Consider the following 17,581-nt stretch of genomic DNA (forward strand, 5'->3'; position numbering starts at 1 on the left):
AACAACAACAACAAGTTTCATGGGCAGAGACTGCCCATCCTCCCACAGAGCAGCTGGTGCTTTCAAACCACATAAATTTGGGATTACAGCACAGCTTCTTACCACTAGGCCCCTGGAGCTCTCTACTGTGATGTCTTTGTTGTTTTGTGCCATCTAATCTCCTGCAACTCATAGTGACCCAGATTTCAGAACCATTAGCTCTGAAATCTGCACTATTTTGAGCCATCTCATCATTCCCAACAGACCTAATTCCATTTCTCCAGTCAACTGAGTTAATCCATCTCAACCTGGGTCTTCCTTTCTTGTGTTGTCCCTCCACCCTTCCAGGCATGATATCCCTCTCCAAGGACTGGGCCCTCCTGGTCACATGCCCAAAGTTTGTGGCACGGAGCCTCAAAATCCTTGCCTCTATGGAGCAACCTGGTTTCACCCTCTTCAGAACAGACCTGTTTGCTGTCCTGGCAGTCCACAATATGGTCAGCACTCTTCTCCAGCACCACAACTCAAAGACATCAATCCTTCCACTATCATTTCAAATCATTTTCTAACAAGTAATTGTGAATACCATGGCATGGATCAGGCACACCTTAATCTCCAGACTGACACCATTGCTAGATAATGCTATTTTTCAAAACAAATTAAAATGCAAAACGAAAGTATGATTTGTTAAAAATCTGCTTAACTTCTACTAAGTAACTATTGGTAGTGCCATTGACAACTAAAGGACATCAAGTAGAAACACTGAGCTACTTTTCATAAATCCTGTTTAGAATGTTTTAATTCAGAAAATTAAGAAGAAAACTTAGTAGCTTAACCTATTTTAAAATTCCACCTAACATAGTTACTTACTATTGGTTTACATGGATTATTAAGGACTTAAAATGTGACCAGTACAAAGTGAGATGTTCTGTAAATATAAAATGAATAATGGAATTAAAAGATTTAGTAAAAACAGGATACTGTGAGTAATCTATTATGTTTACAATACTTACATATTGATATAAATTATTTGTGCTGTATTGAGATACATAAAATACATTTGTAAAATTATTCGCACATGTTCAACCAGAAGAGATCACTATTTGTTCCCATTCCCGAGAAAGGTGACCCAAACAAATGTGTAAATTACATAATTATATCATGAACATATCAAGTAAGCAAAACATTGCTGAAGATCATCCAAAAATGGTGAGAACAGTACATTGACAGGAAATACCAGAAGTTTGAGACAGTTCATAACAGGATTTTCTGATGTCAATTAGGTCCTGGCTGAGAGCAGAGACTGCCAGAAGAGTGTCTACTCGGGGTTTATTGACTATGCAAAAGCATTTGACCATAACATTGTGGATCAAAACAAACTATGACTGTCATTGAAAAGAACAAGAATCTCAGAACACTTAGTTGTCCTCCTGCAAAACCTATACCTAGATCAGTAAGCTTTTGTTTGAACAGAACAAGAGAACACTGCATGGTTTAAAATCAGGAAAGCTATGCAGTAGGGATTTTCTTTGTCCACATCTATTTAGTCTCTATGCTGAGCAAATTATTTGTGAAACTGAACTCTATGAAGAAGAATGTGGCAACAGGATCAAAAGAAGGCTTCTCAACAATGGGAGTGAAGTGACTGGAAGAAATAATAAATACATCCATTTCAAGTCATGAAGAATATAGCTGCTGTTGTTATTAAGTGTCATCAAGTCATAGACTCATAGTGACCCCATGAATGAAAGACCTGAACACTTGTTTAACTTTCATTGTTTCTTTAACTTCATAAAGTTTCCAGAGACAAGCTATTTCAGAAGTGGATGCCACTCCTGCTTCCAAGTTTGTTTTTTATCAAGGAGCTCCACCAAATACTGTCTACCATGGCTAGCTATTATCACATTTGACACATTGTCACAGTGTTCAGCATCACAGCAACCACGAGTTACCTCTGTACAGCAATTCACAGACCAAGTGCTATACCACTTAGAAGAATGTTTGACCAAGAACAATTAAAATCAGGCCTGATGGCTGTGGATTAAAATCACCCACTGTTGGTCTGGTAGCATGACTTTCTATCCACTATTTACTTCCAGAAAAAAAATGTTTCTGAGACTTAAAAAGTGTTTCTGAGAAATGGGGTGCCTTTATGCTAAGTACAGTCTTCATTCCTTTTTTCATTCTTATTTTTTTCACCTTTCTACTAATGACTTACTCTAGAGAAGCAATTACAATTTCTGTCTTCCTAAGGTTTACCAGATTGGCTATTTTCTCCCACTCCCTCTCCAAGGTTTCATATTTTGGTAAGATTTGAAGACACAATCTGCTAAATTCCATAGTAATACTGTTCAAAGGTAGAACTTTCTCTATGCCCACTATTTGCTATGATTTTGGCTGTTCTTCTCTAAACAAGTAGAAATGTGATGCTTTGATTGCAAACAGTGAAAATAATGTCTGTCTTTCATATCCTACAGGAGAGAAAAAATAACTATAGAATCTACACAGCATGAACATTCAGACAAAATTAAAGCACCTCAGAGAAGGAAAATTGTGTAGAATTGCAGAATCTCATGTCACACAAAGAAAACTCAAAAGAACCAAAAAGTCCATCTTGCAATGCAGTAAACAGAAGCAGCCGAGCAGAGCAAGGAGAGAAATGGATTAAGGGGATTCAAGATTGAAACCTATTTTGTTGACAATCTATTTTACATCACAGGACCTCTGTTTGCTTCTTGATAAAGAGATTGAACTAGATTGAAGGTTTTTATAATTCATTTGGGGAATCCTGGAGTTATATTGAAAAATACATCTTCATTCTCTATAATTAATAACCAAAATGTATAATATTTCCTATAATTATAAATACAAGTGACAAACTACAGCACTATTAATGGGACTTGTGATTCTGTCCAATTTATCACTTATGATCATCAAATTCAAATGTACAGTAATCATCAAATTCACAGCTATTTCTTATTTAATACATTAATAAAGAAGCACATGCATCGTTTTACCATAAACTTTTTAAAAAATATTCTGATAAATGCATTTAACCACTCACTGCTCTCAAGTTGATTCTTCATCTAGTTTCCAAGAAGCTGGTAGGTTTGAAAGGTGACCCTTTAGTTGGAGGCCCGAGTTGTAACACACTATGCCACCAAGTCTCCTTAAGCACATTTAAGTACAATTCAGTTATTTTCTAATTATCTGTTTGTGAGCTTATACTTCCCATGCCTTTGTTTTACCTTACTTCCAACAAGGTCTCCTGGGTTAAATGCCATTTTGAGAAAGATTATTGTTGTTGCTGTTGTGTGTCTTCGAGTCAGAAACAAGCTAAAGCTGACCCTCCAGGAGGCAGTGGATTCCAACTGTGTACCTTTTAGGTTGCAGTGCAACTTCTTGCCATTAGGTCACGAGAGCTCCCTTGCAACATTCTAAATCCACTGACGTAGAATCAGAGCTGCTTCTTTGATGTGGACATGTAGCAAGGATAAACAACTACAGAAAATGGAATTGTCTGCCATATAGGGTGTGAAATGGCAACTGCAAACCATGATCCATTGAGTGCATGTAAGGGCACATTGTGTGATTAGGCAATGCTGGGGGAGAAGAGAATAAGATGGAAATCAGAGTATCCCTAAGAAATATTTAACCAACAAATACAGAGAGCTAGACTAGTTGATAGGTTGGCACCCCACCCAGAGGTACTTGAAAGAAAAACTCAGTGATGTTCTTGAAAGGCACGTTGTTGGTAGTGATTTGTACTGTCAAGTTGGAACTGACAAATAGCTGTCCCTCCAGCAGGTTTTCAGAGGCAGTTAATCTTGCAGGAGCATCATTTTCCCATGGAACAGCTGATTGCCTCAAACCACATGCCTTCAGAATTGCAGCACAGCTTCTTGCCATTAGCCCATCATAACCTTGAAACACTTTGAAACACAGTTCCACTCTGCATGTATATGATTGCTGTATCACTATGAGTCAAGATTATGACAGCAATTAACAAAAGCAGCTGACCCATGCAGATATCCAGAGCAGTCTATTCTCCCAAAAAGGTAAAAATAAAGGTCCTATTGTGTGATACTCCTGATAAGAACTGACAATCATTTCCTCACATGGACAGTTATTTGATCATGTTAATGTGAAACCTATACTTGGACCAGGAGGCAGTTATCAGAACAGAGCAGGGAAACACTGCATGGTTCAAATTTAGAAAGGGTGTATGCCAGTGATGTGTCCTATCTCCATACCTTTTCAACCTATATGCAGAATAGATTATCTGGGAGGTTAGGCTCTATGAGGAGAAGTGTAGCATCAAGATTGGTAGAAGATTCATCAACAATCTACATTATACAGATGACACACAACCCTGCTTGCTGAAACTGAGGAGGACCTGAAGCTCTTGCTACAGAGGGTCAAGGACTGCAGTCTTCAATATGGATTGAGGCTCAATATCAAGAAGACAATGATTGTCACAACTGGGCCAATTGGTTGCATCAGGATGGATGGTGAAGACATTGAGATTGTTCACAGTTTTAGATTGCTTAGCTCCATAGTCAACACTCTTTGCACCAGCAGCCAGAAAATTAAAAGACGTATTGTGATGGGAATGTCTGCTGTTAGGGATCTCACCAAAGTACTGAAAAACAATGGTGTCACTCTGGAGACTGAGGTGCACTTGATACAGGCTGTGGTCTTTGCAATCACTTGCTATGCCTCAGAGAGCTGGGCAATGACTAGGAAGGATAGAAGGAGAATTGGTGCCTTTGAGCTGTGCTGCTGGAGAAGAGCATCGGAGGTACCATGGACTGCTAAGAAAATAAACAGGTTTGTCCTGGAGAAGGTTAAACAAGGCTTCTCGTTGGAGGCAAGGATTCTGAGGCTTCATCTGACATACTTTCGACATGTTGCAAGGAGGAACCCGTCCTTGAAGAAGAACATCATGTTTGGCAGGATGGAGGGAAAGTGCAGGAGGGGAAGACCCTCTAAGAGGTGAATTGATTCAGTGATCTAGGTAATTGTGGTAGGTGTGTCAGAGACAGTGAGATTGGCACAGGTCAGAGAAGAATTTAGGACAGTTGTACATAGGGTTGCTATGAGTCGCAAGCAACTCGACAGCACATAACAACAGTAACAACAAGCAACAAGTACCCAAAAACTAAACTCACAGCTCTGACTTTTAGAAACCTTCCATCAGATTTCTGGTGCTGTAACTCTTAAAGGAACTGGCAGATGGATTTGAACAGCTAACCTTTTGGTTATCAGCCAGATATATTAATCTACCAGGATTCCTTAAGGAACAAGTATAGGAAGTGATTAAGTCACAGAGATTACAACTTTTATAGAAGCATATGTGTGTTCTTTGATATGAACTGGAAGAAATCACATTGTTTATTTTCTATATTTGGAAGCCTTAGGGTAAAATTGTGGAATGTGCTTGCTGTGGGGTTGTAGTCAATAGAAGTCATAGAATCGACTACCCAACACGGGAACCCTATGAATAATAGAAGGAAGCAGTGCTCAGGCCTGCGTCTTGCTCTGTCATTGTCACTGTCAATCCATCATCCTGAAAGTATTTCTCTCTTTACCAAGTATGATGTTTTTCCTTCTTCAGGAACTGGTCTTTCCTGATAATATGCCTCTAAAAAACATCCTGTTGTTGTTGTTGTTGTGTTAGGTGCTGTCAAGTCAAGTGTGACTCATAGTGACCCTGTGAATAGCAGATCTGAACCCTATTCTATTCTGTGCCATCCTCACAATCTCTGATATACTTGAACCCATTGCTGTAGTTGCTGTGTCAACCCATTTGACTAAGAGTCTTCCTCTCTTTTGTTGACTTTCCTCCTTTCCATGAATATTCTAAGGAATAGCTTCTCCTAACAATATGCTCAAAGTACATGAGACAAAGCTTTATCATCTTTATTTCCAAAGAGTACTCTGGCTGCATCTTCCCCAGGACATATCCAGTAGCTCTTTTGGCTGTCTTTGAGATATTCGGCACTCTTCTCCAACATCCCAGCTCAAAGGCATAAATTTTTCTTCTGTCAACCTTATTCATTGTCTAGCTCTAAGTAGATGGTAAGTGGACAAATACTGCATAAGATTATTATTGTTAAAAATAGAAGGATAACTGGTAAAATGTGTATGGGAGCTTAAGGAGGAAAGAGGTGGAGCATTGGTTTAAGTGTGGACAAGGGAGAAATCATGGGGTCACACAATTTTCTGGGGGAGGAAAGGGATAAAGGAAATGGGAAAAATCCAGGAGAGACTTGAAAAGATGGGGAAATAATGAGTATAGTTCAATGGTAATTAATTTTATAAAATACGATGTATGACAATGATTATATGAAGCACAATTTGAATGAAGAAAAGTGTGAAACACAGTGTATACAAATTTTGTATGAAAACCAATATAAAATATTTTTCTTAAAAAAAGAACCATGGCGGGGAACAGGTGCACCTTAGTCCGCAAACTGAGATCACTGTTCCTGAGGAATTTGGAGAGGTTTCTGACTACAGAGTTTCCTAGTGCAATGTATCTCCTGATCTCCTGACTGCTGGTACCAAATTATGTTGATTGTGGATCTAAGTTAGATGAAGTCGTTGGCAGTTTCGATCTTTTTTCTATTTATCATGATGTTGCCTATCAGTCCAGTGGTGCAGAAACACTTTTATTTTATTACAGATTTGTTTGTGCTTTTGTCATTCTATAATATATTCAATGTTTTTCACCAAAACTATGATTTAAATTCCTTTTTGGCCTTCCTTATTCACTGTTCAACTTCTGTCTGTTACTGCCACATGTACATAAGGCAGTTGAAAATACCACGGGTTGTGTCAAGTGCCCCTGAACTTCACAGTGAGGTCCTTGCTGATTTCCCCACCGAAAAAAGTTCTTCAATTTTTTTTTTAAATTAATTTCTTTTTACTGCTGTTTACCTAAGCAATGACAGTGTATCCAAATAAAATGACATCCTTGACAAATTATTTCTCCCTTTATCATGATGTTGTTTATTGGTCCATTGGTAAGCAAAGTTTTGTTTTTTTATATTGAGGTAAACTTCTCTACTCTGCAAGGAGGGCCCAGTCCTTGGAGAGGGACATCGTGTTTGGGAACGGGGAGGGAGAGCGCAGGAGAAGAAGACCCTTGATGAGATGGATTTTTCTCAGTGACTAGGGTAATGAGGATAGGTGTGTCAGAGACAGCAAGGTTGGCTCATAATGGAGCAGGATTCAGAGTTATTATACGTAGGGTCAGTATGAGTCACATGCGGGTCAACGGCATACAGCAGCAACAAAAACAACTCTGCAAATCTATCCTCCCTTCTTCCAGCAGAGAAAGAAGTTGGACTGTCCTGTAAAGAGAAGCAGGAACAGACTCATATGGCTGCCAACAGTGAGATTTAAAAGGAAAAATGTATGTGCTGACAATGCAAAAGGTGCATCATGAAGTTTATTACAAGCACAGATTCTAGTCTTCTATAGATTTCATGCATTCTGAATCAGGTTTCTCAAATTTGCATATTAAATGAACTTTGTATTTATTCTGATTTAGGTAATCTGCAGATTAGACTTTGAGAAACATCAGCTGAGGCTCCCAGTTAGGGTATTCTGAGTTAAAGACATAAAAAAACAAAACAAAAAGCCTCCTTCTCTTTGTAAGTCTAAATCTCTTACAGCTCAGGTAAGCCAGAACCCTGTACCTAGAACATAAATGGAGGTATGTTAATAATAAAGTAAGGTCAGTGAAAAACTTTCAGTATCAGATGATCATTAAGATCAAAAGAACAGAACTAAAAGTCAAACAAAAGAGCCAAAATTGTTGCTGTCAAGTCAATTCCACCTCATACTGACCTTCTAGGACAGAAGGGAAAATTATGAAAAAGTGATTAAAAGGTATTGGAGCATTTATAAAATATTACTCTCTCCAAGAAATGAATACGTTGCTACAGGATTTTCAAATGCTGATTTTTCAGGAGTATATCACCAGTTCTTCCTTCTAACATTTCTGTGGATGAACTTGAACTACTAACTTTTGTTATCACAACTGACAATGTTAGCCATTTGCACCATACCCAAGACTACAAACAGTGAAAACATGTGACAGCTAAAAGTTTGGAGATTTGATTTCATGCAGAGACACCCTACAAAAAAAGCTTAAGGATCTACTTCTGAAAAAACCAGCCATTGAAACCATAGAGCATACATTTCTATATATAGAAGATAATTAGCTGCCATCCAATTTATCCCTACTAAGTAACAGCAAGATCAGACTAGTGTGATACATACTGTTTCACCTGGCTGATTTTGAATATAGTTTGCCAGCTCTTTCTTCTTAATCTCTCTTGTCTGGAAATTCTGATTAAAACTATTCAGCAACATGCACTGACAGATGTATGTAAATGTACATGACTTTAATTGACTGGGAAAACTCATGTTTCCTTCATGAAAAAATAAAAATTTTATCATTCAATTAATTACCACTGCCATCATATGGGAAATATATCATCTTAAAATAACATCTTGAGGACTAGCTGGCTGAAGGTCTCCAGCCAAGAAATCTGCAGTGAGACATGAGCATCCTTGTAGGAAAGCAGCTAGATTCAAAGCAGTGTGAAAATCTAACATTCTTTTACAATCTATGAAATAACATCTGTACTTTGATCTGACTTAGGTGGACTTTTTCCTCTCTGGAGTGATTTAGTCTTTTCTTTCTTTTTGGTAAATTCACCAGGGGTATTACTTCAACTATTCAGTAATTCTTATTGGAACAGAACACTACCTAAATTGTCTTGATACCATATTGAAAAGCACAATAGAAGCTAAGAGCTAGATTAGTCCTATGGGGGTTGCCAAAAATCTGCCTACCTGGCCAAAATTTTGGGTCAATCAAGTGCTGTTTTTTATCAATTTTCTCTTTATGCATCACCAGTGAGGAATCAGGTCTTCCTTCCTAGCATATCAGCCCATTAATGCCTGCCCATGTTCAGAGCACAGAAAAAAAAACCTTTTCAACCATGGACTAGAAGGCCTTAGAAAGAAATTTACAGAGAAATAAGTCCTTTATATAGCTTCTCTAGAAAAAAAGTTGAACTTTGGGCTTAGAAAATAGAGAAAATAAAAAAAAAGAAAATAGAGAAAATAGTTGTCTTTATATTAACTAAATATTTAAAATCATAAGCTTCAATAGAAAAATATGGTCAATGGAATGGTGGTATAGGTTGAATTGTTCACTCAAAATTAGCCTCACTCCCTGACTTCTAGTTGATACTGTTTCACAATGACTTTCTATAAGGTTTCAAGAACTGTTAATCTTTCTAAGAGAAGATTGCCCATCTTTCTCCCAAGAAGCAGCTGGTAGATTCAAGTTTCAGCTGGCATTTTGGTTAATAGCACCACAACAAAAGTGCTGGAGCCATGAATATTATCCTATTTGGAAATAAGAAGCTTATTCTGTTATGTTAATGAAGTAACTCTTGAAGAATCAAGTGGTTAATTAAATCTATATTATTTCTAACTGATGTCTTACAATTAAAGCAGAATAGACACAGACAAAGGAGAAGATAGATGTCATGTGAAGATTAACTTATGCACAAAAAGTTATTAAAGATCATGCTCACACACCAAAAACTAGGAGAGAATTAAAAAAAATTGACAGAGTTGAGACTCTAATTTGAACTTTTAGACTCCAGCACTGAGAGAAAATCAATTCTTTCAACCACCAACTTCTGGTATTTATGTCTTTTTAATGTCAACATTTAGTAACTATAACAATTGAGAAGGCTGATTATTGTTGTTGTTAGGCCCTGCTGAGTTGAGTATGACCCACAGTGACCCTATGAACACAAGATATGAACCCTGTTTTATCCTGCACCATCCTCACACTTCGTGACACACAGAGCCCATTGCAGCAATCACCATGTCAATGCACCTGGTTGAGGGTCTTCCTCTCCTTCTACTGACCCTCTGCCCTTCCCAGAATCAAGTCGTTCTACAAGGAATAGCCCCTCCTAGCAACATGCCCAAAGTATGTGAGGCATAATCCTTGCCTCCAAAAGCACTCAGGCTCCTCTCCAAGACATATCCATTTGTTCTGGCTTTCCATGGGATGTTCAGTGCTCTTCTCCAACACCTCAGTTCAAAGGCATCAATTCTTCTCTGTCATCCTTATTTATTGTCCAGCTCTTAGCTGCATAGCAAGTAATTACAAAGACTATGGCCTGAATTAAACACACCTTAGTCTCAAACTGACATCATTACTTCTCAATAATTTGGAAAGATCCTAACTGCAAATTTTCCCAAAGCAATGTGTCTCCTTATTTCCTGACAGCTTGTACCAAGGGTGTTAATTGTGTATCCAAGATGAAGCTGTGGACAATGTCAATCTCTTCTCCATCCATCATGACACTGATTCGGTCCAATGTTAAGAATATTTGTTTTCTTAACATTGAGAGGCAATCCATACTGAAGGTTTCATTCCTTGATCTTCTGCAACAAGCGCTTCTAAGTCCTCCTCACTTTCAGCAAGCAAGGTTGTGTCATTTGCGTAAGACAAGTTATTGATGAGTCTCTTTCCAATATTGATGTCACGTTCCTCTTCAGAGAGTCTAGCTTTTCAGATAATTTCCTCAGTATAAAGACTGAACAGGTATAGAGAGAAAATATAACTCTGACACACCCCCCTTCTTAATTTGAAGCCACGCAGTGTTCCCCTGCTCTGTTCGCACAACAGCCTTCGGGTCCAAGTATAGGTTCTACTTGAACACAATTAAGTGCTCTGGGATTTCCATTCTTCTCAATGTCAGCCACAACTTGTCATGATCTACAAAGTCAAATGCCTTTGCAGGCTAATAATAGTTAATGTTTATTGACCCCTAAATGCCAAGCCCTTAAACTGGTTCTTTATATACATTAATTAAACTGGTAATGCTAACCAACAGTTTGCCAAACAAGACTAAAAGAATCATATTGTTATAGTTGAAACTGATCCTAGAGATAATCTGATCCTAATCCTAGGTCAAAAGAAGATAATAACAGAACCAAAAACAAAACCAAAGAGCCAAACTTGTTGTTGTCAAGTCACTTTCAACGAATACTGACCCTGTAGGACAGAGTAGAACTTCTCAGCAGGGCTTCTAAAAAGGTAATCTTTCTGGAAGTAAACTGCTACATCTTTCTTCCAAGTGGATTCATACTACTGAGCTTTCAGTTGACAGTTGATACCTCAATGATTGAAACCCAAAGCGAACAATAGCAGAACAAAAGCTAAATATTCCCTCCTGCACCCATTATTTAATCTTTTTACAATATACTATGAGAAAAAAAGAACTAAGCAATAAGATATGTATATTATGATACTCTAAGGAGTTAAACCTCAAGTCAAAATATTGAAATATGCTTTTGGAAGTATATTGAATGACCCAGAAAGCATCAAAAGAAGATTGAGGGAATATGGAGGCAATACACAAAGTCACTGTATCAGAAAGAATTGATTGACAGTGAATAACTTCAGGAAGTCCCATATGAACAAGAGCCAATGGTAATGAAGGAGAAAGTAGAAGCTACATTGAACGCATTGGCAAAAACTTAGACCCCAGGAATTGATAGAATACCAATTTACTTGTTTCAGATGCAGGCTTGGATGCAGTCACCACGAGTCTATGGCAGGAAATTTGGAGGATAGCTGTTTGGCCAACTGATAGGAAGAGGTCCATTTTTATTCCCATTTCCAGGAAAGGTAACCTAACTGAACGTGGAAACTTTTGGACAATATCATTAATATCACATGCAAGCAAAATACTGCTGAAGATCATTCAAAAATGATGTAACAGAATATAGATAGGGAACTGCCAGAAGTTTAAGCATAATTTAAAAGAGGCCATGGCACCAGGGACATCATTGCTAAAGTCAGATGGATCCTGGCTAAAAGTAAAGGATACCAGAGAATGTCTATTTGTGCTTTATTGACAATGCAAAAGTATTAGATTATGTGAGTCATAACAAATTGTGTCTGATATTGAGAAGAATGAGAGTCCCAGAGCACTTAATGTTAGTAACGCAGAACCTGTACCTGGATCAGGAGGCTGTGGCATGGACAGAACAGGGAAACACTGCATGGTTGAAAATTAAGGAGTGTTTCAGGGTTGTATTCTCTGCCATACCTATTCAATCTGTGTGCTGAAAAAGACATCAGAGAAGCTGGATTCTATGAAGAGGAATGTGGTATCAGGATTGGAGGGAAACTCATCAACAACCTGTAATATGCAGATGACACAACTTTGCTTGCTGAAAGTGAGGAGGATTTAGAAGCACCTGTTGCTTCTAAATCAAGGAATTCAACCATTGGTATGGATTGCATCGCAATGTCAAGAAAAGAAAGAATCCTATCACTGGACCTATAGGGAAACATTACAATGTATAGAAAAGAGACTGAAACTGTCAACAACTTCACCTTACTTGGATCCATTAATACGCTTGGTACCAGCAGACAGGAAATAAGAAGACACCTTGCACTCGGAAAATCTGCATTTAAGGACCTCTTCAAATTATTGAGCAGTAATGATGTCAGTTTGAGGACAAAGATGTGTCTGATTCAGGCATAGTCTTTCTGACTACTTGATATGCATCTGAGATCTGGAAAGTGTATAAAGATGACAGAAGAATTGATGCTTTTGTGCTGTGATGTTGGAGAAATTACTGAATATTCAATGATGACCAAAAGAACAAACAAATACATCTTGGAAAGAGTATAGCCAAGTGTTCTTTGGAGGCAAGAATGATGAGGCTTCACCTCACATACTTTGGGTACTTTCATAGGAAAGGCTATTCCTTGGAGAAAGACGTGATGCTAGGAAAGGTGGAGGGCCAGCAAAGGAGAGGAACATGGACTGATGTGGTGACTACTACAATGGGCTCTTGTGTTCAGGAAGTGTGAGAATGGCACAGGGGAGAATGGAGTTCATATCTTTTGTTCATAGGGTCGCTATGAGTCATGCTCGGTTCCACAGCACTTAACAGCAACAACAAGGAATTAAGCTATTTATTAAAAGTCAGAATAACACAATTTATATAAATCTTGGTAAATAAACTAAAACTAAAAATAAATAAAAGACACTTTCCTTACAGAAAAAACCAATACATTGAAATAGCACAGAAGAGGAAAACCCCAGATGACATGTATTGATACAGTAACTAGGGCAATGGGGGTACATGTATTGAAGTCAGTGAGACTGGATCAGGTCAAGAAAGGCTTCAGAGTTGCTGTACATAGGGTCACTATGAGTTTCAGGTGACTCGATGGCACATAACAATATTCCATAGTACTGAGGAAGTGGGCAAAAGTAGAAAGAGTGCGTTTGATCTAAGATGTAGTCTGTTCATTTTGCCATGGGTATTGAATGTGATATTTATCATTTTGTCAAAATACTCCTTCATTCATATACACAGGCATGTCTCTGATGACTACATATTCTTGTCCATGTGGGCCCCTTATTTTTTTATTATTAATTTTAATGAATATTTACCGAGATTTTGGATTTCCATTCATTCATTGTTGAACTTTTCTCCCCGCCCACTCCACCCACCCCCAGTTTGCTCTTCTCTTTGAAAAGTAAAATTCTTTCATTGGTATACAATCCCCCCCACACCACTCCACCCCCACCCTGAGTATACTCCACTCTGCAACCTTCATTCCGAACTCTGTGATAATCACAATACCCTATAATATATTGCTTTTAAACTGTTCTCTCCCTCATCTGTTTCAATGCGATATACATAATTGATCCAGTTTTTCTCATTCTTACCCCAACCCTGATGTCAGTCCCATTCTACAGCAGTGGCATGGTGCAGTGTTTGTCCTTTTGTGACTGAGATATTTCACTCAGCATAATGTCTTTGAGGGTCACCCATTTTGAATAATATTGCATGAGTTCCTTGTTTTTAAACGCAGCATAGTATTCCATTGTATGAATATACCACAGCTTCTCTATCCATTTATTTGCTGATGGGCATTTAGGTTGCTTCCAACTCCTTGCTATTGTGAACAAAGCCGCGATAAAAATGGGTGTGCATATATCTGCTTGGGTGGCAGTTATGGTCTCTTTAGGGTATATTATATATATCCTTCTTAGTGGATCTGTTTGTTACCTCCATGCAATTGAAGCAGACGTATGAATTGATCAGAAGTTTCTGTGTCATTTAATATCATGAAAAACTCCTTGGCACTGTCTGCCTTTCTATACAGACAGTCCACAGATAAGAGTAAGTTCTCTTCCTAAGTTTTTGAGTGATTCTTTACATAAATTGAAACACTGTAGGTATAGTCCATAACAGAAAAATATTGTCCTTATACCCATAAAATAAGATAAAATATTATTTACCTTTCCATGCATAAAATATTTTAAGACACATTTCCAGATGAACTAAGCCCTATTGAACCTAATTGTAGCTGTAAGTTGTACACAAGTCAAAGGTTCATAACTCAAGGATTGCCTGAGTTCGTTCTGTAGCCAACTGGCTGTTTTCCTCCATTTCCTTATTGCTTTTACTGTGACATTTGTTGATTTTGCATTTTCTGTACTTTTCTTGAGGTTTTGCAGGTAACTGAAAGCCAAGCCTGTGAGTCAGAAAGCAGGCCTTCCCTCTAAAAAAAGTCATTATTAGCACTCTAGTCTAAGCCACATCCAGTCCGGAATAGCACTTCTAGCATTGTTGTTGCTGTTGTTGTGTCCTGTAGAGTTGGAACGAACACATAGCTGACTCACCAGCGGTTTTCAGAGGCAATTAATCACATGGGAGGAGATTGCCCATCTTTCTCCCTCAGAGCAGCTGGTGAGCTTGAACAATGTGCTTTTGGGATTGCAGCACTGCTTCCTGTCACTAGGCCTCAAGACCTACATAGAAGAGATAAGGGGAAAAAATGGTATCCCTCTATTCCCTGGATTTCCTGAAGTCTTCCTTCTTCCTCTGATCACTCTTGATTCCCTAAAATTGAATATAATGGTATCTCTGCCATAGATACTCCCAGTCATATAGGCTTAAGTTTGGAAACTGGGTTACTAGCTCTATCTCGCTCTCTCAGTTCCTTGTCTTCACCAGAAAAGCCTTTTCCCTTTCTTTGCCTTTTGCCTGTACTTGCACTCTATGGCAGCTGGTCGACATCCACCTATTCCTAGTGGGGAGAGAATGGAATCTCTTCAAGACATCATGAGAGAAGACAGAAATCACTCTGCACTGATTGTGTATGAGATAATACTGTTGGCTGTGGGAGGCTGTGCCCACTGCTGATGGGGATTTTGTTCTTTCTCTTCCTAGGCAAACATTTACCCATCCACTCAAGAGTATATGTCTGATCTTTCCTTGCCAACTTTCAACTTTGTACAACACCTCATCATATAGGTATTTAAAAATAAAAAGAAAGGGTTTTTTTTCTATTTTCTACTCTTTTATACCCCACAAATAAGGCAATGAGCATAGAAAGATGCACAGATTTGTATAAAATAGACCAATACACTCATTTTCATTCCAGTTTATCACCAAAGGTTAAAATCAATAGAAAATAAGGAGGGAATAAAAGAGAAACAGAGGGGTCATTTGGAAGTTATCAAGCTAAGAGAATTAGCACATTTTGTTTTAATCTATATTGAATAGCAAGATTAATAGCACACTGAGATTTTCTTTCTCTCACTAATTTGTTAAGCTCTCTGACCCTTTTCTCGTACCTGGCTTGCTGTAACTGCAAACCCAGCCATTCTTGTTGATTCCAAGTATGGGAAACCAAAGGTAAGTGTGAAGCAACTTGGTTTTGATCTGACCGTTCAATGCATTTCTGAAATCCTTTTAGGTTTGGTTAGAATGCCATTGAATTTATCTCATCCTCAATAAAATCTACAAGAGAGTTACATTTTTAACAGCTAAAAAATATTATGGGTCAACTTCCAGATGTTTATCTGTATCAAGATTTTCAACATTTATGGCCTAAAGATAAAAAGCTGCATTGCCAACTCTAAGGGAGGTGGTTATAATCCCATAGCTGCTCCATAGGAGAAAAATGAGCATTCTCTTCCTCCCTTGCGATTTACTGCTTCTGAAAACCTATGAGTATCTCCAACTCAATGGTACACAATAAATAGCATGGTTAACAGAAATAGAAAAACAAAAAAAATTAAAAATAAAAGTAGAAAAACCAAACGACTTGTTGCTGACACTAAGAACATAAGTCCGTGGTCCTGAGCATCTACTCCTACCCCAAGCAGCTTTCAGACATAACGTCCTGCACTGCACATGTGAGAAACCTGCAGTGATAAGATGATGCCTTCGAGGAGGTGAAGTTTTCAGACCACAGAATGAAGCACATGATACTACTCTTTTCCTACCCACTGGACTTCACCTTTGTATACTCCACCAATCAATGCTGTCAGCGAACATGTAGATGACTTCTATAAGCTGGGTTGCAAGGTGCTGCGGATCTCTTTGGACTCTTAGTTCACCCACCTGGCGTGGATTAGCATGTCTAGGAAGGAGAAGGGCTTAGGCCATCTGAACATCCCCTTGCTAGCTGATATGAACAGAAACTTGTCCCAGGATTATGGTACACTGAAGGAAGATGAGGGCATCACTTACAGGGGCCCCCCTTCTTATCGATGGCAAGGTGTCCGTCATCAGATCAGAGTCAATGACTTACCTGCGTGGTGTTGGGTGGAGGCTGGTTCAAGCCTTACAGCACGTAGATGAAGATAGAGAAGTCTGTCTCATCGGCTGGAAGCCAGGCAGTGACACAGTCAACAAAGAGGAGAGCAAGGAATACTTTTCCCAACACAGCTACACTGGCAGGCAGAGAACAAGTTTGGGCCCTCTGAGTCTACCTGTGTCCCTGCCTGCTTGTCATATGATGACCCAGGAAAAGTCAGACCTGCTCCCTTGAAATTCTCTAAACTGAGACTCTGAGGGTTGTGTTGAGTCTTTTCCAGGCCAGTCCTCTCCAGTCCCGCTCCCACACCTCGGGAGGGGAGGAGCTGATGAATAGTAATCACCCCCTCCCAGCGTCCACCCACAGAGGAAGGCATAGTACTAAGGTGATTAATAACCTGTTAGGAAGGTGGGAGAAAGAAAGATGTGTTGCATGGTGGGGAAGGGTTTGGGGGGAGGAATCTGTCAAAGACCCTCCCAAAGTGTTAAAGAGTAAGGATGTCAGTTTAAAGACTAAAGTTCACCTGAGATTCGAATGAAAGTCCTTATGCAATAGACAATGAATAAGGATAACAGAAGAAGAATTGGTCACTTTGAATTGTGGTGTTGGAGAAGAGTACTGAATAACCCCATAGACTGTCAAAAGAACAAGCAAGTCTTGGAGTCAGTGAAAACAGCGTGCTCCTTAGAGGCAAGGAAGGGCACGTTGTGAGGAGAGACCAATCTTTAGGAAAAGACTTGTTGGGAAAGGAAGAGGGTCAGAGAAAGAGAAGACCTCAGCAAGCTGGATTGACACAGTGAATGTAACCGTGGACCGGAGCATATCCAAGATTGGGAGCATGGCATGGGATAGGGTAACTTTTACATCTTCTGTGGTTCATATGGTTACTATGAGTCCTAATAGAGTAAATGG

General features: G+C 38.8%; 1 pseudogene; it reads left to right on the forward strand.

Moving 5' to 3' along the window:
• Window positions 1-16,903, forward strand: part of LOC102862453 — a 49,542-nt pseudogene extending 32,639 nt beyond the window's left edge.
• Window positions 16,904-17,581: the final 678 nt, after the last annotated feature.

The sequence above is a fragment of the Elephantulus edwardii genome, unplaced genomic scaffold (genome assembly GCF_000299155.1).
Source record: "Elephantulus edwardii isolate Elephantulus edwardi_28Jun2011 unplaced genomic scaffold, EleEdw1.0 scaffold00128, whole genome shotgun sequence".
Taxonomy (NCBI): domain Eukaryota; kingdom Metazoa; phylum Chordata; class Mammalia; order Macroscelidea; family Macroscelididae; genus Elephantulus; species Elephantulus edwardii.